Source organism: Chelonoidis abingdonii, chromosome 7 (assembly GCF_003597395.2).
Source record: "Chelonoidis abingdonii isolate Lonesome George chromosome 7, CheloAbing_2.0, whole genome shotgun sequence".
NCBI lineage: Eukaryota > Metazoa > Chordata > Testudines > Testudinidae > Chelonoidis > Chelonoidis abingdonii.
The window spans coordinates 64,761,502-64,778,573 of NC_133775.1; the positions used below are offsets into that span (position 1 = coordinate 64,761,502).

Sequence of the window (17,072 nt, forward strand, 5' to 3'; positions counted from 1 at the left end):
CTTTCACTCATGACTGCTGTTCTGTGCCAGCTATAGCGGCTCTCAACACTCAATTGAAGGGGACAGGCTGGTAAGCAGGGTGATAGCAGGGCCTGAGTGAGGGGAGATACAGCATCTTAAGTGCCTAACTGGCTCCTATTACTTCAGTTGACTGCCTGTTCTCCTCAAGTGGGTTCAGGGAAGCAGCAGAAAACAGGAAGCTCCCTGAGAAGCTGGTGTTAATCAGTCCAGGCTCCTGAGGGTGCTAGAGAGGTACCTAAGGGGCTCCTCCTCCTCTCTGTCCCTGCAGCTCCTGCTGCTTTCTTTTATTCCCTCTCACCTTTTCTCCTGCCAGCCTGTTATGCCTCTTGTGCCCTTCTTCCTCCAGCACAGCACTGCACCATCTCTGTGCATCTAGAGCAGAGAGAATACATATGCACCAACAACAGACACAATTTTCTACACTCTGGGTCCTAGTGATGTCCCTCCACAGTCTGGCACCTGAGGTCAGTTCACCTCGAAGTAAGGCCAGCCCTGGCTGCTTCCGGGAGCCACGCAGAGTCAAGGCAGGTAGGGAGCCTGCCTTAGCCCTGCTGTGCTGCCAACTGCACTTTTAACAGCCTGGTCAGGATCCCTTTTTGACATTCCAGTCAAAAACCAGACACCTGGCAACCCTAATCCCATCTAGCTTCCCGCACCTTACAGTTGCAGCCATTTTGCCTGGAGGCATGATTTCAATCTCACTGAAAACAAATGGCAGAAGGTGGCAGCCATCTTCCTGAGAGGCAGCCTCATTTCCACATCTGCATTCATAGGGAAATGGCAGCCATCTTGCTGGCAGCAGCCCCATTGATGGATATAGGAGATGGTGGCCATTTTAAATAAAGGAAAATTCACAAGTTGGTGAGAGAAAAAAACACCCCCTACATTACTGAGAACATAAAAATGGCCATATTGGTCAAGCCAATGGTCCATCTAGCCCAGTGTCCTGTCTTCCTACTGTGACCGGTGCCAGATGCTTCAGAAGGAATCAACAGAACAGGGAAACTTATCAGGTGATCCATCCCCTGTTGCCCATTCCCAGCTTCTGGCAGTCAGAGATTTAGGGACCTAGAACATGGAGTTGCATCTCTGGCCATCTTGGTTAACAGCTATTGTTGGATCTACATGAACTTACCTAATTCTCTTTTGAACCCACTTTTACCTTTGGCCTTCACAATGTCCCCTGGCAATGAGTTCCACAGGTTGATTGTGTGTTGTGTGAAGTTCTTCCTTGTTTGTTTTAAACCTGCTGCCTATTAATTTCATTGGGTGACCCCTTGATTCTTGTGTTGTGTTAACTGCAACAATATTGCCAATTCTTGCAGTTTTATGTCCCAGTTTTTCCGTAATAGTCTGTTCAAAGTGCAGTGTCCCTTGAATGCAGTGAAAATACCTCCATTGATTTCAGTGGGGTTTTGGATCTATTTCTCTTCTACATGTACTTCAATTTCTGGACGTTTCTACTGTTTTCCCTCTTTCTGACCTTTTCTCCATCTTGGCCACTGTGTAATGGCTCATCCTTCTTTAGCTCCAGTCTTTCGCCAAGGCTTCTCCTACACTGGAAGATCACCCTGACCCATTGCCCAGCGTAGTCTCTCTCTCCTCAGTCAACCCAAGCTGAAAGATCCCATATCATAGTCCCTGTGGTCTCAGGTCTTTTTCTAATGACAGCCTGCATAAAAAAAATAATCTAGAAATTCAGCTGCTGGCAGGAACACACAGGATGAGTTTTTGTGTTCTGCTTCCTGGAGAGAGCACAGACTGGGCAGCATGAGGGTGGAGGAGTCTCAAGCTAGCATGGTCAGAACAGCATGCCCAACAGCCCCTCCCCAAACCTGCCCTCTGTGCTGGGACTTTCACGGAGCCCAGCATAGGGCTGTGTGGTGGGGAGTTAGCTCACACAGGACTCGAAGGGGTGGCCATCTAGGCCTATTAACTCCACAGGCTGCACCTGGAGGGAGAGCCAGGGAGCAGAGAATTGATTGCAAGCAGGCTTAGCTGGGCAGGGCCAGGCAGGGCCAATCAAGCCAGGTAGCTGGCAACAGCTGAAGACTGCTGCTGGGATGGGGCAGCTGGGCTCTGCGATGTCAGCGTGCCCCTTCCCCTCCACCATCTCCCATTGTCCCATCACCACAACTACATAGCACACCACACAGACCCCCCTATGCTCAGTGCCCCAAAATGCACAAACTTCCCCCACCCCCCAGCATCCCTCACTGCCCAGCACCCACCCCCAGACCGCCAGAGAAACGTCCTCTGCATCCTGCCCCTCAACCACACTCACCGGCCCCACTAGGAGGTGGGACTGGGATCACTTCGGCTCCTCGGGAGAAGTGCAGCCAGCCAGGCCAGAGCAAGAGCGGGGCCTGCCTGGGCCAGGCTCCATCAGGACCCACTTGCCTAGTGGGACCTGGCTAAGCTTCCCATGCTGCCCCACCCCTCGCTGTCTGAGACCAACCTGGCCTCTGCACTGGTCCCTGGAGGCTTGCCTCGGGGAGGTGGGTAGAGATCCATAGGCAGTGGGCAGCAGAGACCGCTTGGAGACAGCCATGCTGGGAATCAGGGCAGACCCCTGGGATGTGACCCCCAAAAAGCCCGACCAGCCATGCCCATGGCCAGTAGCCCTGCCCAGCCCACATGGAGCCTGGCTTCTGGGTGGCAAGCCCGCTACAGACAAGAGGGACCTGCTGGCTGGGAGCTGCTCACACAGCAAGGCCTGGACTTGCCCAGGTGAGGGGCAGCCCTGGCCATGTAGACAAGCTAGAGGGGTCCATAATGGGCCCTTTCCCAGTGTGGGCCCAGCACCTTGGTGTCATTGTAACCCCAGTACTGCAGAGAAGGAGCAGGAGGGCTGTGAGAGTAAATCCCAGAACTGCTGGGTTAAGGGTCACTGGACTGGACCCTGGAGTAGTGGGTGGAGCCTGGTTCCCCTGCCAGCCACCGAGGGCGTGGCACAGACCAGCAGGGCAGTGAATGGGAAGGCTGCCTGGGTCACTGTGGAAATGACAGAGAATTGAAGGACTATACCCCAGAAGGGGAAACCACAATAGTGAGCTGGCTGGAGGGCTGAGTCACAAAGAGGACAGCTGCAGTTCCTGAGAACGAGAGAGGTGCTGCAGAGGAGAAACTGACTGGGTGTAACTGCTGGAAGGGGCATCCACCTCAAGAGCTAATCTCCAGAGTGACCAGGAGGAGGCGCCACACAAGCGGTGAGTGGTGCACCTTGTGACAGGCCATCACAGGCAACCCAGTTCAGGGTCTGTGCAACGCCCATCAGTCAGGACTGCACCAGGGACCTCTGGAGCTACAAGCATTGATTCCTACAGCTTGAGCTCAGAAACCTGGCTCTGTGGCTGGGGCTCACTGCCTTGGTGGATTGACACAGGGAGGGGTGCACAACACCCTGACCAGTGCTTTCCAGCTGCACTAGGACAATTAGTCAGGCTGTTAATGGTGCCTGTAAAATGCTGTAGTTGCCCCCAAGAGCTGGGGGTGGGGGGACAATCCCTCCCAAGGTATCCATCGCAGCTTTACACAGGAGAGGCTAGCAGCTGGATATCACCTTGCCGGTTCGGTTGGACTCTCTCACTAGTTCATTGCTCTGCCCTTTTCTCATTTTGCCCCTTCAGCACTGAGTCCTCTCCCTTTTCCCTCCCACAGAGGAAACCTGAAGAACTCCACCTACGCTTGGAATGGAAACTTCCCCCTCCTCTGATAAGAGCGAAGGGGTGCAATCAATCTCCACTCCCTACCTCAAGTGATGAGAGATAAGAGGTCAATATTTTTTTCCATTCCCTGACATGGAGAATGAGCTCTGAGGAACAAGGAATGTGAGGCATTTCCAAGAGAATCAAGCCTATATATTGCTGGCTGAGTAGCAGCATTCTGTATCATGTGGGCATCAAAAGCCTGAGTGGTGCGATAAGACTGCCAGTGATGGACATAAACTGAATATACAGCTAGACCACCTTAAGCCACAGCTCAATCCCCGATCGCGCTTAATTTGCAAGGATGCCAAGGCCCTTTGGTCTTTGCAATGATTCTGTTGACTCTTAACTGATGAATGGAGTCCCTTCATTTCTCATAATGTGGGTGTATCCTTTCCTCTGTATCCATTCAAAAATAAACAATATATTCAAAAATATCCCCTACGGCTGAACCTCCTCTCTCTCTCTCACCACCACCCCAACCAGTTATAGCTATTTGCAGCTCTGTGCCACAAGAATACATATCAAACCCTGATCAAAGGCCACGCGGCACATATGGAGAAGAGTTCCATGCAGCGCCTGACAGGAAGATGTCAATCAAAGTGCTAGCCAGCTTTTCAGGGTTTTCAACCCTCCCTGGAAAGGCAACCTTGCCTGAGACACATTCTGTGCTCAGTTCTGCTCGTGGGCTTCAGTGGCTGCTAGATGCTTGCTCTCCCCCAGGATAGCAAATGTTCCTCTCTCTGCTGCCGAAAAGGAGCCTTGCTCCAGGTGGAAAAAGTTATTCTGATGACCTCTGCTTAGTCCTTTAATAATAAACAGGCTGGCCGGTATGAGGAATGCTCCTTGTAACCAGTTCTGCCTAGGAAGTGCCAGAGAGAAATAAAACATTTCATTTTTTTTCCTGATCCTGTAATGAAAAGCAAGTGGTGAGCTTAAAATTTACCCAATTTCTTTTTTAAACGAGTTAAAAGTAGATTCAGATAGTGACCGTGCCCTTGATCTCCCTACTCATTTTCCCCCACCCTCCCAACTTTTCTATAAATGGTTTTCTCTCTGTGTAACTGAGAGAGGCTCTCATACAAAGTGGGGGAAAGCACTGTAATGGACTGTAAAGATTGTAAGCACTTCAGGGCAGGGCCCACATGACTTTCTGTGTTTGTACAGCATCTAGCACAATAGGTGGCCATAAGCACTACGTAATATACATGATTAATAATAAAAATTATTCCAGGAAGAAGTGAAATTGACTAGACTTCACTGCTAAAATCAGCCCGTGGATTGTGGAGAACTCTGTTTATTACCAGTTCTGCCTTCTTTAAGGCGGCACCATCCAGTGGGTGGCGCACTAACCTGGTACTTGTTGCGATTAGGGTGACCAGATGTTAAGGGGAAAATATCGGGACCGCTGCGGGAGGGGCATGAGTTTTTTTGTTTTTTTTTACACTCGCCCGTCTGGGAGTCTGGCAGCAATTCGGCAGAGACCCCTTCAGTCGCGGACGGTGTTTGGTGGTATTTCAGTGGCGGGTAATAAACCTTGCCGCCAAAGACAGAAGCACCAGCTGCCAAAGACTGTCTGCGACTGAAGGACCCTCCGCCGAATTGCCACCAAAGACCAGGAAACAAAATATCGGGACAAATGGCGTCGACCATACTCTGGTCAGGACGCAGGATAAACTCCTCAAAATCAGGACAGTCCCAATTTTATCGGGACATCTGGTCACCCTAGTTGGGATTCCCTCTAAGACCTTTCCACTCGGCTTATCCAGAATGTCTCCTCCAGTTTTGGGAGAACACTTCATCCAGTTCTCTAGACTCCAAACAAAACAAAAAAAGTCATTGGACTCCACCTCCATATTCCTTACTTTAATAGGCATGTAATAGCTCTTTGCTCATACTGGCTAGGCCCAAATGCAGGGTGTTAGGTACCGGCTGATACCACAGTTCCAGTCCACGTCACACATTGCACTGTTTATAGACATCGTTCCTAGTTACTAACATCTGTACTTCGAGGTAGGGGTATATTCTTCAAGCAGGCGGCCTACCATCCTGGCAGCACTTAAAGGAGGTCAGTCTACACATGCCAGCTCCGATAATTGCAACCCTCTTGGCCATAGCCACCTGCCCCACGGGGGAGCACTCAGGGTGCTCAGTGCATGGAAACACCAGGGAGCAGAGCCTGCATCATGTGGAGTGGAATGGTTCTGTGGATCATAGGTGTGATTCTCTTCTCCGCACTAGGGTAAATCCATAGTATCTCTACTGCGTCTGACAAAGTGGGTATTCACCCACGAAAGCTCACGCTCCAAAATATCTGTTAGTCTATAAGGTGCCACAGGATTCTCTGCTGCTTCTACTAGAGTCGTTAGTCCAGATCATGCACTTATTACTTAGTTTAGTGCCATTGAAAGCAACAGTTATGCTGATTTATACCAACTGAGGATTCCAGCCCAGTGGGGTTACCCTGCTGTATAACTACTGCAAATGACTGACGAATAGGGTGACCAGATGTCCCAATTTTATAGAGACAGTCCCAATTTTGGGGGCTTTTTCTTATATAGCTCCTATTACTCCCCACCCCATCCTGATTTTTCACACTTGCCCTTTGGTCACCCTACTGGCAAATCATGCCCTCTAGTGCTTGGAAAGCACCCCAGCTGCAAAGATTAGCCTCCGGGGTAGGGTCCGATTTTAATCACTGCAGCTGGTTTAACCCAGCAGCATCTATAAACATGAGCATCAAGTGACCTGCTTCCCTTTGCTTGGGCCATTATTGCTGCGTTCTTCTAGCTTTTTCATTTTGCCACACATTTCTCTTTGGGTGTGCATTTCACACTGGCTGCCTTCACGTGGGATGGGGATCTTGTGACCTAGGGGGAAGAGCCATGCAGGTTAGTCTGCCAGACAGCGGTTTTGACACAGAATGAAGAGAATAGATTTCCTTTAACCCTTCAGACACCTGTGCATGTTGCGCAGATTGCACTGGTTACTGTGATATGGTGCAGCATATTGAACACTACTGTTTATAGATGCTCCCCTGGGCTGCAAGAGGTGGCTACAGGATTAAGCAGAGTAACTGGTTTGGGTAGAAGTAGATCACTCCTTCCCAGGAGAACTAGCAACAGTGGAACTACCTACAGGTTGCTAGTGCAGCCCTGATGCTGCAATATCCTCTGCTGCTCTTCCACAGGGGTCCACATGAGTCTCACCCCTAATCCTTTTGTGCCCTCATTCCAGATGCTGGGGCTGTGCAGCAAGTTCCTAGAGAGCAGTGCTCCTTGGCACACAGGGTCCCTGTGCTGGCTCCCCAGATCCTATAATAGAGTCTCACCAAATAGCACATTTCAGACATCATTTCGGCACTGGGGTTTTTGCTGTTGTTGTTGTTGTTTTTGGTTCAGCAGAGTGGCGCTCCAGGAGGGATGTTGATTTTCTTTTTGGTTCGGTGGGGCAGCACCTGGGGGAGAGGTGTTGTTTTTGGCTCTGTGGGGCGGCGCTCCAGGGGGAATATTGATTTTCTTTTTGGTTCGGCGGGGCGGCTCTCAGCAGGGGGTTGTTTTTGGTTTGGCAGGGCGGTGCTTTTTTTTGTTGTTGTTGCTTGGGGCGGCAAAAAAGTTAGAGCCACTCCTGACTCCCCGAGACTCCTGCTTACTGTGCAGGGGGGAGGGGAGGAAGAGGGGGGCTGTCAGGGTGTCCCCCTCCCCTCTGCTCCTGCATCCCACTTACCCATCTTCCATAGAGCAGGGGGGACACACCACAGGGCTCAGCATGGAGGGAGCTTGTTTAACAGTGCGATTAATTGCGATTTTTTAAATCTTGATTAATTTTTTTTGCATTAATCACGAGTTAACTGTGATTAATTTACAGCCCTAGTAAATACCAAGACAACAGAATAAACAAGCAGAAAATAAACAGGACTTGGAGCAGAGATTAGAGCTATGTAAAGGTGCAGCATGCACATTTCTGCTTTCAGTTAACCCATGTAAATCAAGAATAATTCATTGATTTCAATGATGAGCAGAATTTGGCTCAGGCAAAATGTTAGATAATATAGATGCCATGCTGATAGTCAGACACTGAAATCATCATAGGCTTGAATTATAACTGAATCTTAATGAAATATGGAGCTTTTTTGTTAATTGTGTCTTTAAAGGGACATCTTCAGGTCATTTTAGGTCACAAACATAGTTTTGTTTTGTTTTTTTGCAAAAACCAGGTCATTCCTAATGTATTGGATTCTACGTATGTCAATTCTATGTATTTTTGTTAAAATGTCTGTGAAAACAGTTCTGTGTTTGGATATAAATATTTCTCTGCAGTGTCCGAAATCTCTATGTTGCAACACTGTTCTGTGTCCACAGCTTTGTCCCATTTCCCTCAATAGGAGTTATATTTTGCGTAACACTGTTGAAAATCAGCCCATCTGTTGAAGTGGCTAACTATAGATTCAAGAACTTAACCTTAAGCACCCATTTTCAAAGTCTTGCCCTACTACTTTTTACTTCTGGAGTAATGGGTGCCCTTGAAAAATCTTCCTTTTAACATTTTTTTTAATAAAACTTGTAGAAAAATGGGGGGAGGGGAATATTGATATTGTTTCTGTTTAGCAAAGTTCTAAACAAATCTGCTTTTTAAACATATTTCTTTTCAAAATTTCCTTCTTTTCTCTTTCCCTTCCTTTTCCCTTAGTTATTCCCCCCCTCTGTTTTTTCCCTTTTGCTTCCCTCTCCCCTCGCCTTCCCCCGATGACTAGGAAAGAAAAGAAAGAGAAAAGAAGGAAAAAATTTGTGAGAAACAAAACATGTACATAGTTGTTTAAGTAAATTATTAGTTTCTCACTTATTTATAGGCTATATAGTATAAAAGAGTTTATATAAAGAGTTTTGTGAAACATTTAGAAAACAGACAAATTTTTGGTGAAATTCTTCTATTTTGAAAATAGACATTTTTGATGGGAAAACATTTTGTCTGAAAAATTTCAACCAGCCCTACTCGTTACCAGTGAGATGTTAATGGTACCAACTAATGCACATTAGGTATGGATGGGTCTCTGTCCCCATCTAGTGGTTGGTTTAATGAGTCTGATACTGCTTCCAGCTACAGAACTTGGGGGCTAGATTCACAGAGGGGACTCAGGGTGGGTCTGCAGGGTGCATTAGCCTGCACCAGCTGGGGTGTAAATTCTAGGGTGCACCAGTGTGTTACGCACTAACTGACCCGTATGGACCCTGCTAGTGCTCACTAAAAGTTCCCTGGTGCATGTTAACATAGGACTCTTTGACACAGGATGGCACCAATGCGCACTAGGGAACTTTCAGTGCACGCCAGCAGGGTCTGCAGGGCAGTTACTGCTCAGCACACTGGTGCGCACTAGAATTGCCACCCCAGATCGTGCAGACAAGCCCTTGGGCTCCTTGCCAGCCAGTGGAATTCCTGGAGTCAGGCACCCAGGCTTCCCTTGCAGTGCACATGGAGAGTTAGACAGCTAAGAAAGGGATCCGCTGAAGCCGGGCAGACACCTTAGCTAGCCAGGAGTGAAATGCAGAGGAAAGGGGTTGAGCTTAGGGCCCAGATTCACAAAGATATTTAGGTGGCTAGCTACCACTGCTCTGGGCCTTCGGCCCCTGACTGATGGGCCAGAGAGAGTTGCCTATCTGCAGCTGGGGTTCTCAGGTGGGCACACCTTCCTGGAGTTAGCCCCTATTATAGCTCCTAACCCAGTGGTCAGGGCACTCACCTGCATGCAGGAGACCAAGATTCAAATCCCTGCTCTGCCTGATTTTGAAGCAGGGATTGAACCCAGCGCTCCCACGTGAATGCCCTGGCCATCAGTCTAAAGGGTGTTCGGGGCTGGGAGTGCTCTCACAATCTCAGTTGTTGGATCTGATCCACTTTATAGAAATAATTAACTGTTCGATGAATCAACAAGAGATTGACCATCTAGCCTGGAGGCCAGGGCACCCACCTGGGTTGTAGAAGGGTCAAGTTCATGTCCCTGCTCTAATAAATATTTGTCTCCCATGTTCCCAGGTGAATGCCTTAACCATGGGCTATTGGGGGAGGGGGCATGGGCTTGCATGCACCAAGGCTAGTCATACTCTGATAACACCTACCAGGCTGCTCCTGTTGGGGAGATAAGTGGCGGAAAAGCCCAGTATGAGAATCCCATTGGGGTTGAGGCAGAAACGAAGGCTCTGAGCAGCTCATTAGCTTGAAGAGAATTTAGATGGCTTTGCATATGCCCAGTGGCATTGTAGGCTGCATCTGAGCAGGGTTTTGAGAATGTCAGTGGCACCTGAAGCTTGCACAGAGGTGCTTGAAGAGGCAGTTAGGTTAATTAGGTTTTCGACCAGAACACCTGGTCAAAAAGGGACCCTGGCAGCTCCAGTCAGAACCGCTGACCAAGCTGCTAAAAGTCTGGTAGGTGGCACAGCAGAGCTAAGGCAGGCTCCCTGCCTGCTGTGGCTCCGTGCGGCTCCTGGAAGCAGCAGCATGTCCTCCCTCCGGCTCCTAGGCACAGGGGCAGGAAGGGAGCTCTGCACACTACCCCTGCCCCGAGTGCTGGCTCCCAGCTCTCATTGGCCGGGAAGGAAACTGCGAACAATGGGAACTGCAGGGGCAATACCTGTGAATGGAGTAGCATGCATAACTGCCTGGCTGCGCCTCCGCCTAGAAGCTGGAGAGGGAACATGTTGCCACTTCTGGGAGCCGCCTGAGGTAAGCACCTCCTGAAGCCCTCATCCCCTCCCATGCCTCAACACCCTGCCCCAGGTTGGAGCCCCTTCCCACACCCAAACTCCCTCCCAGAGACTGCACCCCCTCCCACACCCCAACCTCCTGCCTCAGCCCTGAAGCCCCTCCCACACTCCAAACTCCTTATCTCTGGCCCCAACCAAGATCCCGCACCCCCAGGCAGAGCCTTCACCCCCTCCAGCACCCTAGCCCCCTTCCCCAGCCCAGAGGCCCCCCCAATCTGAATCCCTTGGCCCCAGCCCATAGTCCCATCCTGCACCCCAAACACCTCATCTCTGGCCACACCCCTGAGCCTGCACCCCCAACTGGAGCTCTCACCCCCTCACACATGAGGGTGGGGAAGAGCAAGCAATGGAGGGAGAGGAGATGGAATGAGAGAGGGCAAGGCCTTCGAGAAGGGGCAGAACAGGGGATGGGGCAATGGTATTTCGTTTTCTGCAATCAAAAAGTTGGCAACCCTAAATTAGCTAGCTAAGTGTCTTTGTGTATCGAGTCTTTGGCTTATGCTGTTAGCAGGGAAGGTCGCCAGTGCAAATCTTATTATTATCCTAAGGAGTCTGTTCCACTCATACTATTCCCCATCAGCCCTGTTGCCTGATTTATAAGGTTAAAAATATTAATTTGGATAATATGAGTTTTAGGCTCGGCAATTTGTCTGATTAGAAGATAATAAGGCTCTTGTCTCAAACCAGGTTCCACAGAATTTACAAAGGACCCACGGGTAGGGCCCGGGCAAGGAAGTTTTGTGAAACTTCCACCTTGTGCTACCCCACCACCCAGCTAACCCCTCCCGCCGCCCTGCCCCCACCCACTGCCAGCTCACCACTTACCCCACCCTCCCACTGAGGAGAAAGCCCCCCCCCCCCGGCGCAGTCTACCCAGCCCACCGCAGCAGCTAACACAGCCCTCTCCACCCCACCGCAGCAGCTCTTCCCCCGCCCCCGCAGCTAACACCAGCCGGGAAGCCCGCCCCAGCTCACCTCCGCTCCGCCTCCTCCACCAAGCATGCCAGCACCGCTCTAATTCTCCTCCCATCCCAGGCTTGCGGCGCCGATTGGAAGAGAATTAGAGCGGGGGCTGTGTGTTCAGCGGAGGAGGCAGAGTGGAGGTGATCTGGGGTGGGGAGCAGTTCCCCTGTGCACCTCCCCCTGCCCCGTTACTGCTGGCGGCCCTCCCCGCACCCCCTCCACCCCAGCTCACCTCCACTCCACCTCCTCCCCTAAGCGGGCTTTTAGGCACCCTCAACCTCTAGGCGCCCAAGGCGGCCACCTAGTTCGCCTAATGGTTGCACTGGCCCTGTCCTTGGGGGTGTGACAGGAAGCTTACACTGAGACAGATATAGCCTTAAAGACTTTTTATTAAGATAAATGAAGTAGTAATTAAGTGGTAAAATAATCTAAGTTACAAAGTTACAATTGTATTACTGCTATTCAACAGATACATGTGGTAGTATGTTTTTATATGCTACAAAGCTTTGGTTTGTGGTGCTGTAGCTAGAAACAGGTGAAATGTTTGGGGTAAAATGCCAACTAACCCAAACATAATCCAGAACTCAACCCCAACTGCACCTTAATTCAAGGCTTCATTGTCACAAGATGCCGCATTTCTTAGTTGCAACCAGATCTGAAATGTCTCAATATAACGAGGAAAAGATTGTGCCTGTAGGATTTGTAACCCAGACTGGACCACAAACGTGTCTTGTGCATGTAGGGGGGCAGAATAAAAACAACTGGGGCAAAACCCGAAGCCACAGTTTCTCAGTTAGCAGTGGCTGAACTGTAGGCATGGTGCAGAGGATGCCTTTAGAAGATTTCCTTTTATTTTATCTTTGGATAAGGTATTATTAATATGAGCTGGTATTTCCTGGGCTGTAGCCTATAGGATTAATCTGCTTGCTTGCATATATATATCTCTTCTTATAGTTTAAGTATTTGATTTATTGTAATAGGTTTATATTAAAGTAAGTTTGACTGTAATGCAAGGGACCTACAGGCCATATCCTGTATGTTGAGCTAAGGCAAAGTTAGCATATCTATGGCTTGGTCTACACTACGAGTTTGGTTTGAATTTAGCAGAGTTAAATCGAATTAACCCTGCACCCATCCACACAACGAAGCCATTTACTTCGATATAAAGAGCCCTTAAAATTGATTTCTGTACTCCTCCCCGAGGGGAGTAGCGCTGAAATCGACACTGCCATTTCGAATTGGGGTTAGTGTGGCCTCAATTCGACAGTATTGGCCTCCGGGAGCTATTCCATAGTGCACCATTATGACCGCTCTGGACAGCAAACTGAACTCAGATGCACTGGCCAGATAGACAGGAAAAGCCCCGCGAACTTTTGAATTTTATTTACTGTTTTCCCAGCATGGAGAGCACAGGTGACCTTGCAGAGCTCATCAGCACAGGTAACCATGCAGTCTGAGAATCGAAAAAGAGCACCAGTATGGACTGCACGGAAGATACTGGATCTGATCGCTATATGGGAAGAGGATTCCATGCTAGCTGAACTCCGTTCCAAAAGACGAAATGCCAAAACATTTGACTCTAAGGGCATGATGGAGATAGGCCACAATAAGGACTCAGTACAGTGCTGTGTGAAAGTTAAGGAGCTCAGACAAGCCTACCAGAAAACCAAAGAAGCAAACAGAAGGTCTGCGGCAGAGCCGCAGACATGCCGCTTCTACGCTGAGCTTCATGCAGTTCTAGGGGGGCCACCACCATTACCCCTCCCCTGACCGTGGATTCCGAGGAGGGAGTAATCTCAGCCATGCCTGAGGATACTGAGGGAAGATGAGGAGGAGGAGAAGGACAACAAGTTTGCGGAGAGCACACAGCACTCCGTTCTTTCCAACAGCCAGGAGCTTTTTCTCACCCTGACTGAAGTACCCTCCCAAGGCATTATCCCAGACCATGAAGCCATGGAAGGGACCTCTGGTGAATGTACCTTTGTAAATATAAAACATGGTTTAAAAGCAAGCTTTTTTTAATGATTAATTTGCCCTGAGGACTTGATGCATTCGCGGCCAGTACAGTTACTGGAAAGTCTGTTAACATGTCTGGGGATGGAGCGAAATCCTCCAGGGACATCTCCATGAAGCTCTCCTGGAGGTACTCCAAAAGCCTTTGCAGAAGGTTTCTGGGCAGGGCAGCCTTATTCCGTCCTCCATGGTAGGACACTTGACCACGCCATGCATGTAGCAAGTAATCTGGTATCATTGCATGACAAAGCCTAGCTGCGTATGGTCCCGGTGTTTGCTGGCATTCAAGCAACATCCGTTCTTTATCTCGCTGTGTTATCCTCAGGAGAGTGATATCGTTCATGGTAACCTGGTTGAAATACAGGGAATTTAATTAAGGGGACAGAGATGGCCATTCCTACTGGGCTGTTTGCCTGTGGCTTAAAAGAAATCCTTCCCTGCAGTTTAGCCAGCAGGGGGAGGGGGGGGGGATGCGCTGAGCTTTTTCGCGTTTGGCTAGCAGGGATCTTCCCTGCTACCAGCCACGCGTGGGGGGGGAGGGGGCTAGCAGCGATCTTCCATGATACCAGCCAATTGGATGGGGGGGTAAAGCGTCATCCCAGAGAATTGGATGGGGGGTTCTGCTGCTGCACGTGTTAACAGGAAAAGAAGCAGCACTCAACGGGCTTTGCTTGCTATTTGGGAAAGGAGGGCACTGGATATATGAAGGCTGCAGAAGCCGAAAGACAATGGCTTACCATGGCCGCATGCAAGCCGAATTCTGCTGCCCAGACCTGCGTCTGTGATCTCTAACACCAAAGCCGCAGGCACTCAATATTAAGATGCAAAATGCGACCTTGTAGTGAGATCACACATGTGCTATGTAAGGTGAATAGTGTTGTTCACCGTGAAAGAGTATAACCATTGTTCTGTAAAATGTATCTTTTTAAATACTTCTCTCCCTTTTTTCCCTCCCTCTGCAGCTGCAAATTTTTCAAGTCTCCCTCCTCCATCCCGAAGGCTATCTCAGATAAGGCGGCGAAAAAAAAAAGACGCGAGACGAAATGTTCTCGGAAATCATGGAAGTGACCCAATGAAAGAGCTCATCTGAATGAGTGGAAGGACGTGGTATCAAAGTACAGGAAAGAGAAGTGACAGGGACAGGAGGGACCAACGTGAGGAGACACAACGTGAGGACAGGAGAGAGAGCGCTCGAGATGAGAGGTGGCGGCAGGAAGATCAGAGGTGGCAGGATGCAACTCTGGGGCTGCTGCGTGATCAAACTGACATGCTCCGGCATCTGGTGGAGCTTCAGGAACAGCAGCAGGATCACAGAGTGCCGCTGCAGCCCCTGTATAACCACCCTCCCCCTCACCATGTTCCTTAGCCTCCTCACCCACCAGACGTGTAAGAACGTGTGGGGGAGGCTCCGTGCACCCGCCCATTCCACCCCAGTGGACAGCCCAACCAAAAGGCTGTCATTATTTTGAAATTTTAGTGGCCTTTTCCTTCCCTCCTATCCTCCTCCCAAACCCCACCCGGCTACCTTGTCAGTTCTCTCCCTCTTTTTATAATTAATTAATAAAGAATACATGATTTTTAAACGAGAGTGACTTTATTTCCTTAGAAAGCAAGCTGTAATCGAAGGGGGAGGGTGGTGGCTTACAGGGAATGAGTCAATCAAGGGGGGGGGGAGGTTCATCAAGGAGAAACAAACACAAACAGTCACACCGTACCCTGGCCCGTGATGAAACTGGTTTTCAAAGCTTCTCTGATGCGCACCGCTTCCTGTGTGCTCTTCTAATCGCCCTGGTGTCTGGCTGCGCGTAATCAGCGCCAGGTGATTTGCCTCAGCCTCCCACCCCCCATAAAGGTCTCCCCCTTACTCTCACAGAGATTGTGGAGCACACAGCAAGCAGCAATAACAATGGGGACATTGGTTTGGCTGAGGTCTGAGCGAGTCAGTAATGTGCGCGCCAGCGCGCCTTTAAACGGCCAAATGCACATTCTACCACCATTCTGCACTTGCTCAGCCTGTAGTTGAACAGCTCCTGACTACTGTCCAGGCTGCCTGTGTATGGCTTTCATGAGCCATGGCATCAAGGGGTAGGCTGGGTCCCCAGGATAACTACAGGCATTTCAACATCCCCAACTGTTATTTTCTGGTCTGGGAAGTAATTCCCTTGCTGCAGCCGTTTAAACAGAGTAGTGTTCCTGAAGACCACGAGCGTCATGAACCCTTCCCGGCCATCCCACGTGATGTTGGTGAAACGTCCCTTGTGATCCACCAGTGCTTGCAGCACCATGGAAAAGTACCCCTTGCGGTTTATGTACTGGGTGCCCCGGTGCTCCCGGGTGCCAAGATAGGGATATGGGTTCCATCTATCTCCCCACCACAGTTAAGGAATCCCATTGCAGCAAAGCCATCCACTATGACCTGCACATTTTCCAGAATCACTACCTTTGGTAGCAGAATGTCAGTGATTGCTTTGGCTACTTGCATCACAGCAGCCCCCACAGTAGATTTGCCCACTCCAAATTGATTCCCGACTGATCAGTAGCTGTCTGGTGTTGCAAGCTTCTACAGGGCTATTGCCACTCACTTCTCAACTGAGAGGGCTGTTCTCATCTTGGTATTCTGGCTCTTCAGGGCAGGGGAAAGTAAGTCATAAAGTTCCATGAAAGTGCCCTTACGCATGCGAAAGTTTCGCAGCCACTGGGAATCGTCCCACTCCTGCAACACTATGCGGTCCCACCAGTCTGTGCTTGTTTCCTGGGCCCAAAATCGGTGTTCCATAGCTAGAACCTGCCCCATTAACAGCATGATCTTCAAAGCGCTTGGGCCCGCAGTTTGAGAGAATTCTGTGTCTGTGTCCTCATCAGTCTCGTCGCTGTGCAGCCATAGCTGCCTCCTCCTCACCTGGTTTTTCAGGTCTTGGTTCAGCATAGACTAAATGATAATGCGCGAGGTGTTTACAATGTTCATGACTGCTGTCTTGAGCTGAGCAGGCTCCATGCTTGCTGTGGTATGGCATCTGCACAGTTCACCCAGGAAAAAAGGTGCGAAATGGTTGTCTGCCGTTGCTTTCACGGAAGGAGGGGTGAGGCTATCCCCAGAACCACCTGTGACAATGTTTTTTGCCCCATCAGGCATTGGGATCTCAACCCAGAATTCCAATGGTCAGGGGAGAAGCAGGAACTATGGGATAGCTATGGGATAGCTACCTACAGCGCAACGCTCTGGAAGTCGACGCTAACCTCGGTACATAGATGCACATTGCCGAATTAACGTACTTAGTATGGCCACATGCACTCGACTTTATACAATCAATTGCCCAAAATCAAATTCTGTAAATTCAGAGTAATCCCGTAGTGTAGACATACCCTGTGTCTGCGACCTTTCACCCAGATGGCTAGTGAACACCCACACATATGTCTAAGACCTTTCACCTAGATAGATAGATTATGGAAGAATGGCACAGGAGTTTCCAGGTCTGTATCCACAAACTTAACAGGCACACCACAGGGAAAGAACCAAAATAACCAAGGAACAAAAATAACATTTGTGTGTATGATCTAATGTCATTAATATGTATGTACCTGTCATTAATACGTACAAACATACTAGCCT

At 49.5% G+C, this 17,072-nt stretch overlaps 1 long non-coding RNA gene across 1 annotated transcript; it reads left to right on the forward strand.

Moving 5' to 3' along the window:
• The first annotated feature begins 2,143 nt into the window (after positions 1 to 2,143).
• Positions 2,144 to 4,165, forward strand: LOC116839897 (uncharacterized). Its single transcript, XR_004377262.2, has 2 exons — positions 2,144 to 3,230; positions 3,682 to 4,165. It is a non-coding gene; the product is annotated as an uncharacterized LOC116839897 (long non-coding RNA).
• The last annotated feature ends 12,907 nt before the right edge of the window (positions 4,166 to 17,072 follow it).